We start from the raw sequence: 12,201 nt of genomic DNA on the forward strand, positions 1-12,201 counted from the left end.
ACACTTATTTTTCTTAAAACTGCATTGTTGGTAAAGGCTTGTAAGTAAGCATATGTTGTGTTGCTACCATGTGGTTGTCATGTTGTGTTGCTACCATGCTGTGTTAATAAAATAAATAAATACAACTTTTCACTGTAAGTTGAAAAGTACCTGTCTTATTCGGCGCATGTGACAAATAAGATTTGATTTGATTTAGTATATTCCTCACTGTGAAAACAGTCGATGGGACTGGAAAACTGGTCATTTAGCTAACAATCATTGGTAGTGATAGGCGAAACCATTCTATTTAAATACTTCATGGCCAAATCAACTAAAATACACTGAAATCAATTCAATATTCGGTTTGACCTTACTTAAAGGTGATTTGGCCATTTAAAAAAGTTTTTCTATTGTAGAACATGCTGCCACTTATTTGAAAGAAGTTGCAAATCTCTTACATTACTTTTCCTTATCTCATTTGCAGTAATTTTAGCATTAAATTATCACCTTATAAGATTTGAATCAAAACCCTTGGTAAACCCTCATTTAATATCATTTATTATAATGCTTCTACTTATTTAACGCCATTTCAGGCATTTCTAAGCGGTTTCAGAAACCTATTTCATGAGGAAATTGAAATTACCTATTTCATGAGGAAATTGAAATTACCTATTAATTATCTTTCCTGCAAATGAGCCCACATTGATCAAAAAAGAGTTTACCGTGAAATGTTTGGAAAGTTTAAACAAAAATATGCTGATACTTACCACGTAAAGGCAATATTCTGCAAATTTGGTCTGACTGGTTTTCATATTCAAGCTGCAAAAAACACCTCAGTGTGGTAGCCATTCTTAACCCCTAATTTCCCCTCCATAAAATAGAATGACCTTGCTCAGTATATTACTGTGATTGAGAAATAGTGCTTAAACTAATTTAAACTAATAAAAAAATCCTGTCATACAGTAACTTTGGCTTTATTCAACTACATAATTTATTGGCTGTAACATGTTCATGTAAAAAAAATGTCATGTTTCAAGCTAATGGTTTTAGCGGCAAAATTATATTTCTTATCATTTAAGAAAATAGCTTTCTTGCATCTTTTATTGAGTGTTTTTAACCTAATAATAATAATAATAATAATAAGTGTTGCCAAAACTGCAAGTTATCTTGCAGGTTTCAACTTCGGTAGGGAAAAAATGACATGATACAAAACAATTATACTCCCCTGGCACCATTCGAAATTTTATTTTTTATGAAATTATTATTATCATAATGTATCTGTAGTTAGTGTATCTATTCTAAATGCACGGTTAATAAGAAGTGCTGACGTGCAGATGTGGAAATTAGTGCAGAAACTTGAGGCCACTTTCTCAAAATGAAGTCTGTAGTTGTGTATTAACATTCAGAGGGATCAAGTCCACAGACAAATGTTGAAATACAGGAGAAGATAAACAAGAAGCTGGACATGAAGTTATGAGGATGTAGAAGTGAACATTGTGTTTGTAAAAACTATGTAATAACACACTTTCATAACTTAACAAGAAGAAGAGAACCTTTGGGATCAACATTTTTAATACAGTGTTTATTTCCAGTCTTGTGAAATGTTGAGCATGGACAACATTTCCCTTAACAACAGTTGCAAACATACAGTACCTACTGTAAGAACTATACTTACAAAGAAACATGGTGAAGGGTGCAAGTAAAGAGTCACTCCTAATGTATGTACTAATCAATCACACCTCACCTTTAAACTGTGTCAAAGCAAAATACAGTAGGCCAAAACACTGTTTTTACAATCATGTTGGAATAATGGAGCACCTACTGTGTGTGGAGCACCAGTTTAGGCTAGTTCTCTGTCACAACTGAATTCAACATTATTTTGTTGGGTTTATTTGTTCATAAAAAGTGTGAAAGGGTCTAAAGAATCTAAGGTCCAGGCACTCAGGTAGGTTTTAATATTAAAAGCTGTTATTAACTGGGCGTAGAGCATATAAAAAACATGTACGTGTTTCTTCAGAGTGCAAGTGTCACGTCCTGACCAGTATAAGGGGTTATTTGTTATTGTAGTTTGGTCAGGGCATGGCAGGGGGTGTTTGTTTTGTGTGTTTCGGGGTTTTTGTTCTATGTTATCTATTTCTGTGTTTATCTAGTTTTTCTATTTCTATGTTGGTTTTGGTAGGACCTCCAATTAGAGACAGCTGGTTGTCGTTGCCTCTAATTGGAGGCCATATTTAGTTGGGGTTTGTTTCACTTGTGTTTTGTGGGTGGTTGTTTCCGGTATAGTCTGTGCACCTTACTGGACTGTTTTCGTCGTTTGTTTTGTTTAAGTGGTTTTCTTTAATAAATTTAAGAAGATGATCAATATACCCGCTGCATTTTGGTCCACTCCTTACGACGCCCGTTACAGAAAGTCATGGTGGATAGACAATGAATCGACCTGGAATAACCTCTTCATTCTAAAACTCCTCATTCTGAGACTAAGCAAATGTTTCTGTTTAAATATTTGTCTATTCGCAGACTTAAACCCTGATGAAGGCTTTATGCAGAAACACGTAAATGTGACATTTTTTGGATACCTGTAGTGCTCCCGACACAATGTTTTCTCAATGCTTCAGAGTAGTTTCACATTTCACTCCAAAGGTCACATGTAGACATAATCAGAAAATTACATTATGCAATTTTCTTATTTCGCTCGAGTTTGTTTAAATCAGTGGTTCCCAAACTTTTTTTACCCCCTCTAGTACCAGGGTCAGCACACTCTCAAATGTTGTTTTTTGACATCATTGTAAGCCCTCTACACACTATACAAATACAATTTATTAAACATAAGAATGAGTGTGAGTTTCTCACAACCTGGCTCGTGGGAATTGACAAAGAGCTCTTCTAGGACCAGGACACAAGTAATAATAATCAATAATTTTGCTCTTTATGTAGCTATCTTACATCTAAAACCTTATTTGTTCTTCAAAGATGGTGAATAACTCACCACAGGTTAATGAGAAGGGTGTGCTTGAAAAGATGCACATACAGTTGAAGTCAGAAGTTTACATACACCTTAGCCAAATACATTTAAACTCAGTTTTTCACAATTCCTGACATTTAATCCAAGTAAAAATTCCCTGTTTTAGGTCAGTTAGGATCACCACTTTATTTTAAGAATGTGAAATGTCAGAATAATATTAGAGAGAATTATTTCTTTCAGCTTTTATTTCTTTCATCACATTTCCAGTGGGTCAGAAGTTTACATACACTCAATTAGTATTTGGTAGCATTGCCTTCAAATTGTTTAACTTGGGTCAAACATTTCGGGTAGCCTTCCACAAGCTTCCCACAATAAGTTGGGTGAATTTTGGCCCTTTCCTCCTGACAGAGCTGGTGTAACTGAGTCAGGTTTGTAGGCCTCCTTGCTCGCACACGCTTTTTTCAGTTCTGCCCACAAGTTTTCTATAGGATTGAGGTCAGGGCTTTGTGATGGCCACTCCAATACCTTGACTTTGTTGTCTTTAAGCCATTTTGCCACAACTTTGGAAGTATGCTTGGGGTCATTGTCCATTTGGAAGACCCATTTGCGACCAAGCTTTAACTTCCTGACTGATGTCTTGAGATGTTGCTTCAATATATCCACATAATTTTCCATCCTCATGATGACATTTATTTTGTCCCTCCTGCAGCAAAGCACCCCCACAACGATGCTGCCAGTGCTTCACAGTTGGGATGGTGTTCTTCGGCTTGCAAACCTCCCCCTTTTTCCTCCAAACATAACGATGGTCATTATGGCCAAACATTTCTATTTTGTTTCATTAGACCAGAGGACATTTCTCCAAAAAGTACGATCTTTGTCCCCATTTGCAGTTGCAAACCGTTGTCTGGCCTTTTTATGGCGGTTTTGGAGCAGTGGCTTCTTCCTTGCTGAGCGGCCTTTCAGGTTATGTCGATATATGACTCGTTTTACTGTGGATATATATATACTTTTGTACCCGTTTCCTCCAGCATCTTCACAAGGTCCTTTGCTGTTATTCTGGGATTGATTTGCACTTTTCACACTTTTCATCTCTAGGAGACAGAACGCGTGTCTTTCCTGAGCAGTATGATGGCTGTGTTGTCCCATGGTGTTTATACTTGTGTACAGATGAACGTGGTAACTTCAGGCGTTTGGAAATTACTTCCAAGGATGAACCAGACTTGTGGAGGTCTGTAATTTATTTTCTGAGGTCTTGGCTGATTTTTTTTGATTTTTCCCATGATGTCAAGCAAAGAGGCAGTGAGTTTGAAGGTAGGCCTTGAAATACATCCACAGGTACACATCCAACTGACTCAAATGATGTCAATTAACCTGTCAGAATATTCTAAAGCCATGACATCATTTTCTGGAATTTTCCAAGCTGTTTAAAGGCACAGTCAACTTAGTGTATGTAAACTTCTGACCCACTAGAATTGTGATACAGGGAATTATAAGTGAAATAATCTGTCTGTAAATACGCACTCACAGCCCGGTGCGGTCGGTGCAAGCTCCTCACCGGTGTAGAACGAAGATGATCATTGAGCCAGGAAGGAGTAGGCCTGCTCAGCATGCCCGGTCTCCAGTTCGCCTCCATCATCCGGTACGTCCTGTGCCTCCTTCCCGCACTCGCCCTGAGGTGCGTGCTACCAGTCTGGCGCCACCTAGGCCAGTTCTACGCATCAGACCTCCAGTGCGCATGCCCAGTCCGGAGTGTCCTGTTCCTGCTCCACGTACAGAGCCTCCAGCAACGCTCCCCAGTCCGGAGCCTCCAGCGGGGTGTTTTGGGTGTGTTTTTGGGTTTCTGTTTCATTGTGGGGTTTCTAGATTTCTATGTTTTGCTTTTTTTTTTAATGCGTTGGCCAGGTGTGGTTTCCAATCAGAGGCAGCTGTCAATCGTTGTCTCTGATTGGAAGCCATACTTAGGTAGCCTGTTTTCCATGTGTGGGTTGTTAATTTGTGAGTAGTGTTTGCCTGCTCTGCGTTACGGCTTTGTTGTTTTGTTGTTTAAAGTGGTTGGTGTATATGCATTTAGTTTCACGATTAATAAAAAGATGTGGAACTACGAACATGCTGCGTTTTGGTCCGATCCGTCAGAAAGCCGTGACAAACAAGAAATTTGTGGAGTGGTTGAAAAATGAGTTTTAATCACTCCAACTTAAGTGTATGTAAACTTCCAACTTCAACTGTAACTATGCAATGTTGGGTTGTATTGGAGAGAGTCAGTCTTAAATATTTTTCCACACAGTCTGTGCCTGTATTTAGTTTTCATGCTAGTGAGGGCTGAGAATCCACTCTTACATAGGTGTAGCTAACCAGCGCACTTCTGTATGTTGTAAAAGCGTTACATGGTCGCTGCCCATATCATTGCATAATGCAGAAAATACGAGAGTTCAGGGGCCTTGCTTTAACAAAGTTAACAATTTTCACTGTGGTGTCCAAAATGTATTTCAAGCTGTCAGGCATTCCCTTGGCAGTAAGAGCCTCTCGGTGGATGCTGCAGTGTACCCAAGCGGCGTCGGGAGAAAATGCTTGCATGCGCGTTACCACTCCACTATGTCTCCCTGTCATGGCTTTTGCGCCATCAGTACAGATACCAACACATCTTAACTACCAAAGTCCATTTGATGTCACAAAGCTGTCCAGTACTTAAAAAATATCCTCTCATGTTGTCCTGGTTTCCAGTGGTTTGCAGATGAGGATGTCTTCCTTAATTGACCCCCCATAAACGTAATGGACATATAACAGGAGCTGTGCCAGGCCCGCCATGTTTTTTGACTCATCCAGCTGTAACGCATATAATTCACTGGCTTGTATGCGAAGCAGTAATTGTTTCAAAGCATCTCCTGCAATGTCACTGATGCGTTGTGAAACAGTGTTGTTTGATGAAGTCATTGTCTGTATCGTTTTTTTGGCCTTTTCCCCAAGCATTGTCCCAGCCATATCCGCAGCAGCAGAAAGAATTAAGTCCTCTACAATAGTTTGGGGCTTGCCTGTCCTAGCCACTCGGTAGCTCACCATATACGACGCTTCTAGCCCCTTCTTATTAATAGTATCTGTTCCTTGTATACATGACTTACTACTGGAAAGTCATCTTTATTCTCACTCAAAAAACTCCCGTGGCTTATTTTTCAAATTGTCATGTTTCATTTCTAAATTTCTGCGCAAGTGTGGCGGTTTCCCGAGAGAAAGTAACAGTTAATGTGATTGGATGTTAATTATTTGAGTGGGCTACCTGCATTTTACATTATGTTTTTCTTTCGCTGAACACTAGATGATTTAATTTTATTTTTGGCAGTTAAACGAGGCTACTCAGGCGAGAAAACAAACCCTGTTGGAAAATATAAATGGACTGTTTGAAAATGTGAAGAAATGTAATATTATATGATTAGGAGACACAGCCCCTAGAATTTGTATTAGGACTTGGCGGGTAGACAGGAGACACCGCCCCTAGCCAGGGTATTAGATGTTGGGGGGTAGACAGGAGACACCGCCCCTAGCCTGGGTATTAGGATGTTGGGGGGTAGACAGGAGACACCGTCCCTAGCCAGGGTATTAGGATGTTGGGGGGTAGACAGGAGACACCGCCCCTAGCCAGGGTATTAGGATGTTGGGGGGTAGACAGGAGACACCGTCCCTAGCCAGGGTATTAGGATGTTGGGGGTAGACAGGAGAGACAGCCCCTAGAATTTGTATTAGGATGTTGGGGGGTAGACAGGAGACACCATCCCTAGCCAGGGTATTAGGATGTTGGGGGGTAGACAGGAGACACCTCCCTTAGCCAGGGTATTAGGATGTTTGGGGTATACAGGAGACACCGCCCCTAGCCAGGTTATTAGGACGTTGGGGGTAGACAGGAGACACCGTCCCTAGCCAGGGTATTAGGATGTTGGGGGGTAGACAGGAGACAGTCCACATAACATGGAGTGGGGAACACAGGGTATTCTTAAAGGTCCAATGCAGTCATTTTCATCTCAATAATACATTATTTCTGGGTAACAAATAAGTATCTTACTGTGATTGTTTTCAATTAAAATGGTCAGAAATAAACAGAGCAATTTCTCAAGCAATAATGTTGCTAGGACTGTCTGGGAGTGGTCTGAGTGGGGAGGTGAACACTGAAAACTAGCTGTTATTGGCAGAGAGGTTTGGAACTCTTTCTTATTGGTATATTAACAAATGTATTGCCAGGTGATGTCATCAGGCATGCCAAAACTCCATCCCACCAAAACAGGCTGAGATTTCAGGCAGTCTTTTCAGACAGCTCCTATACTAAAATGGCATTATTATTATTTTCACAATTTCACAGTATTATTCCAACCTCATAAAAAAAATATATTTTTTGACTGCACTAGGCCTTTAACATAGTGTGTGGGGTAACAACATAGACAACTCTCTGCTAATATCCAATCCTACCTGGTGTCGTGTCTTTGGCTATGCCGGATTAAGTGATATGACATGCTAACTTATAAAATGATTTCTCTGTAATTAATATTACCTGATTAAGCTAATCATGTAAATGTAATTAACTAGAAAGTCGGGGCACCATGGAAGAACGTTTATAGAGCCGTTATCTTCCGATTAAACTCTTAAAATACTTAGTAATATTTTACATCGATAGCAGTCAATATTAATCCTTATCTTATTTTCAGTCTCATAATGAAAGTTGTAAATTCTTGGCTATCTTCACGAACCCTGGCTAACAAGTTGAATCAGCAATACAAAATTGGGTTTAATCATTTTACTAAATACCTAAACTAATCACACAGAATTACATATACACAGAATACAAATGATGTCATACAGAAAACGTCCTGGTGGACGGAACCTGTATCATGGCTGGTTACACAAAGGAAAGGGGGTTGGGCTTGAATGAAAAAGCGGGAAGATTTAGGAACAGAGAAACAGCAGCTATGCTATCGTAAATACATTATCTTATGCATTCTAAATTACCGCCCATTTGGAAAAGGAAAATGCAATAAATATTTACTCTGAGCTGCGCTTCGGTAGATTGGTCGTAGATGCTGGCCGGGTTGGCCAACAGATCTTCCTGTAAACTCTTAAGAATGTCTCTGGTGGTAAATTGGATGCGTGGTGGTATCTTCGTCCGTCTGTTAGACTGGATCCGTCATCCGTCCTTTCCTAGCCCACGTCTACAGCGGCCGCTGCTAACTCAACGGCTAGGAAGTATCACTTCTGTAGTGAATAAGCTCAAAGTTCATACCATAGCTCACGCTGAGGTTGGCTTAGTTCTGTCCTTGACATGTGTGTCCTTCTAACGTAGAGGCTGCAGACCTCCCGTACTGGAACAACGTGGTTATCTTTTCGTCAAAGGCTTATATAGTGGAGAGGGGGGAAGGATGTGTTTCATCGTTTATAACCCCTCCTCTTCACAGGGGTGGGCCACTGATCAAGCAGGGCACTTTCCTAATGAAAACCCAAATCTCTCATTTGGAAGCTAAAATTACATTTAATCTCCTAACAAACAATTTCAATATCAAACATTTCAATTGCATAACAATTCCATGTGACTCTGATAACTAGAGGGTGGATACTTTCCCAGGTACAGTTTATGTCGTCCTGTCATCAGTCATAATGTCTCAGATGACAACCGAACTGACATCCATACTCATTACGTTCCAAAGCATATTTCCAACTGGTTTTATTACCAAAATATGGTTCCTTTCCCCATTTGTTTGATGTTCCCAGACTCTCTATATTTAACACAGGCTATTCAAATCCTTCAGTAGGGTCAGAGAGAAAGGTATTTATGGGGGGTCATAAACCTTACCCACAGGCCAACGTCATGACACTGGTGTGGCCTCTAGCATGATCTGTAGTGGGCACACACACTCCGCGGAAGTGGGCACACACACACTCCGCGGAAGTGGGCACACACACTCCGCGGAAGTGGGCACACACACTCCGCGGAAGTGGGCACACACACTCCGCGGAAGTGGGCACACACACTCCGCGGAAGTGGGCACACACACTCCGCGGAAGAGCACACACACACTCCGCGGAAAAGCACACACGCCGCGGAAGAGCACACACACGCCGCGGAAGAGCACACACACTCTGTGGAAGAGCACACATTGAGAGGTGTTGGTGTGTGTAGGAGAGCCAGGTGGAGCAGCAGGCAGGAGGAGGAAAGCAAAGCCCATAATTGGCTCTGGATGGGATGGTGTAATCCTGAGGTCTTAGGGCCAGGAGGACACAACACACACAGGCCTGGGGATTGACTGATGGAGGAGGCCTCTACAGCCAGAGCCCGTTACAGTTTTTTCCAATTGCTAACACACTAAAATGACATGCACAGCACAATTATTTAAACTGACACACAGAGAGCAAAACCTCTTCTCAAGTCTCCAAAAGTCTAAACACATTTTCTGCTTTACACACATTTTGCAATTCAAAATGGCACTTTTTAAATGCACTGCACACGGTTCTCTGCATAAGACACAACAATCTGACATAAAGTCACATGTTTGCCATTTCAAAACACTGCCATTCAAAATGACACTACATGAGCTAATTGGCCAATACATGTGCCACCTGGCCAAACACCTCAATGGTTAATTGTTACCACTTCAGTCAGGAAGTAAGCACTATGAAAAGACCACAGGTGAGCACCTTTTGTTTTACAACAATGGAAGCCGTTGCAGAGAGAGGAAGAGGGAGGGTGAGAATGAGAGGGGGAGGAAGAGTGAGAGGTAGGGGTAGAGCTGGTAGAGGAGTTCATGGCCAAAGAAGACAACAACTTTCAAATGAAATCAGAGCAACCTTAGTTGATCATGTCATCATTAATGGGCTGACAATGCGAGAGGCTGGACAGAGAGTGCAGCCCAACTTGAGCCGTTTTACTGTCGCCTGTGTCATCCGGACATTTAGACTGGAGTACAGGTATGTAACCAACATTTCTTTCACACTATGTAGTACACCCCATGTCATAGTGTATCAGTTGGGTGAGACCTGTTTACTTCATGAATGGCTGATGTCATACACTAACTGCACAAATTTCCTGTAGAATTTACTCTACTGTGGGGCAAATATCTTTAGGCTGCATTGTCCAAGACCTATATTTTTGTTTTTTTGTTTTTCTAAAGGACTGAGAGACACAGCCATGGTGGAGGAAGGGGCAAAATGTTCACCGGGTTACAGGAAGCTGCCATTGTAAACTTGGTTTTGGAAAATAATGAAATCAGATTACGAGAAATTCAAAGCCACATCATCCAAGACAACACCATATTCAACAACATTCAACGAGTCAGTCTGTCCACATTGGCTCGCATTCTCAATCGAAACTAAATCAGAATGAAACAACTTTATAAGGTGCCGTTTGAGAGAAACTCTCAAAGAAACAGAGGTCAGACGAGCATATGTGGATGTAAGTACAATATTGACTGCAGTACACTACACGCAACATTGTTTCCCAGTGTACTGGATAACACCATATTGATTGCTTTTGTTCTTTGTTTTCAGGGAGTACTGGAAATGGATGCTCATGCAATCCCACATGAGTTCATCTTTATAGATGAGGCTGGGTTCAACCTAGCAAAGACCAGAAGAAGGGGGAGAAACGTCATTGGCCACAGAGCCATTATAGATGTTCCTGGCCAATGTGGTGGGAACATCACAATGTGTGCTGCCATCTCCAATACGCATGGTGTCCTCCACCATCTTGCCAACCTTGGACCATACAACACAGCCCATATTCTCACATTTCTGGACAGACTCCACAACATTCTCATACCACCAGAGCGTTAGAATGATGCAGACCATCAAAGAACCCGGTACGTTGTAGTATGGGACAACGTGAGCTTTCATCGTGCAGCCCCAGTCCAAAACTGGTTTGCTGACTACCCACCATTTCTCGTGCAATACCTCCCACCATACTCACCATTTCTGAACCCCATAGAAGAGTTATTTTCGGCATGGTGGTGGAAGGTATACGACCGGCAGCCCTTTGTGCGCATGCCTCTTGTGCAGGCTATGGAAGAGGCATGTAATGAGATTGATGTGGGTGCGATTCAGGGATGGATAAGGCACTCAAGGCGCTTCTTCCCTCGATGTCTGGCAAGGGAAGATATTGCCTGTGATGTGGACGAGGCGTTGTGGCCAGACCCAGCTGTGCGGCAAGATGCTGCCAAATTATTTTTCTTGCCTCTTTTTTTTTTATATATATTTTTTCTGCACATATTTTCTGCAATTTTCTTTTTCAGTTTACTGTTTTTTTGTTCAGTCCAATATAAATATGTCTGCTGTGCATATGTTGCACTGACTTGTTTGGTGAAAAATAAAATGTTTCAACAGCATGTGTATCTGCAAATATTTCTGTGCATCTGAAGAATTTTCTACAATTTGAACTATTTTAGTATTATGGCAAAACATAAAGATGAGAGTGCTTTTCATTATGCCCAACAGTGTGTAGTTGGTTAGACAAAAATCCGGTAATATGAATGAAGTGTGTGCCATTTCGTGCAAACGTTTGATTTTGATAATGCTATATGTAGTTTTGGTTGCAGTGCTTCATTTTGCAGGATATATGAGGTATTTTGCAGTTTGGGTGTGTGGTTTTGTGAATTGTGTTAAGTATTTTGATAAAACCAGCCTAGTTTGCAAAATTGTGTTTTAGCAATTGGGAAAAACTGTAATATGTTGGGGGCCTTTAGAGAAGGAGTGGCATCTGAGAACAGCCTGGCTGTGTGTGGGACCCACCCCCAGTTCTTCCTTCTGTGTTGTATTGTTTTAAATGGCTGCCACATGTTGTTGTTCAGAACTTGGTGTTATGGACTCTCACTGTTGTGGTTGCAACATTGAATGAGACCATGTGTTTGTGCTTACATTTTGTTCCCGCCTCCCATCTCCATTACAGGAAGGGAAGTTCTTGAACACAGTCAGTCAGCTGAGATGCTTTTCTCCTCCTCAACTGCCCTGCTTGTCTGTCAGGGGGATTTAGACAACTGACGTACAAAGGAGAGGAGTCCCAACCTACTGTAGGATAATATTACCCTACTGCTGTGTGTTTAACATTAAATCACGATTTTTAGTACCTTTGTGCGTGTGTAATACACAAGACTCAAGTATACTCTGAAAGGATCTGTTTCTAAGAGCCAATGTGGCAATAATGATTTAGATGTTCTATGATGGAATGTTGGCACTGGTCTTAGCCCTGCCTGCATACTCAGCCAGGGGGTGTGGTCTGGTATGAGTGAGTCAAAGAG

At 41.2% G+C, this 12,201-nt stretch overlaps 2 long non-coding RNA genes across 2 annotated transcripts in view; one reads left to right on the forward strand and one right to left on the reverse strand.

Annotated features, from left to right (window-relative positions):
• Positions 1 to 12,201, reverse strand: part of LOC115206292 (uncharacterized) — a 38,262-nt gene that overhangs the window by 24,703 nt on the left and 1,358 nt on the right. The window lies entirely within an intron of this gene.
• Positions 10,265 to 10,541, forward strand: LOC115206298 (uncharacterized). Its single transcript, XR_003880772.1, has 2 exons — positions 10,265 to 10,364; positions 10,460 to 10,541. It is a non-coding gene; the product is annotated as an uncharacterized LOC115206298 (long non-coding RNA).

This window comes from Salmo trutta, chromosome 1 (assembly GCF_901001165.1).
Source record: "Salmo trutta chromosome 1, fSalTru1.1, whole genome shotgun sequence".
In the NCBI taxonomy this organism is placed as follows: domain Eukaryota; kingdom Metazoa; phylum Chordata; class Actinopteri; order Salmoniformes; family Salmonidae; genus Salmo; species Salmo trutta.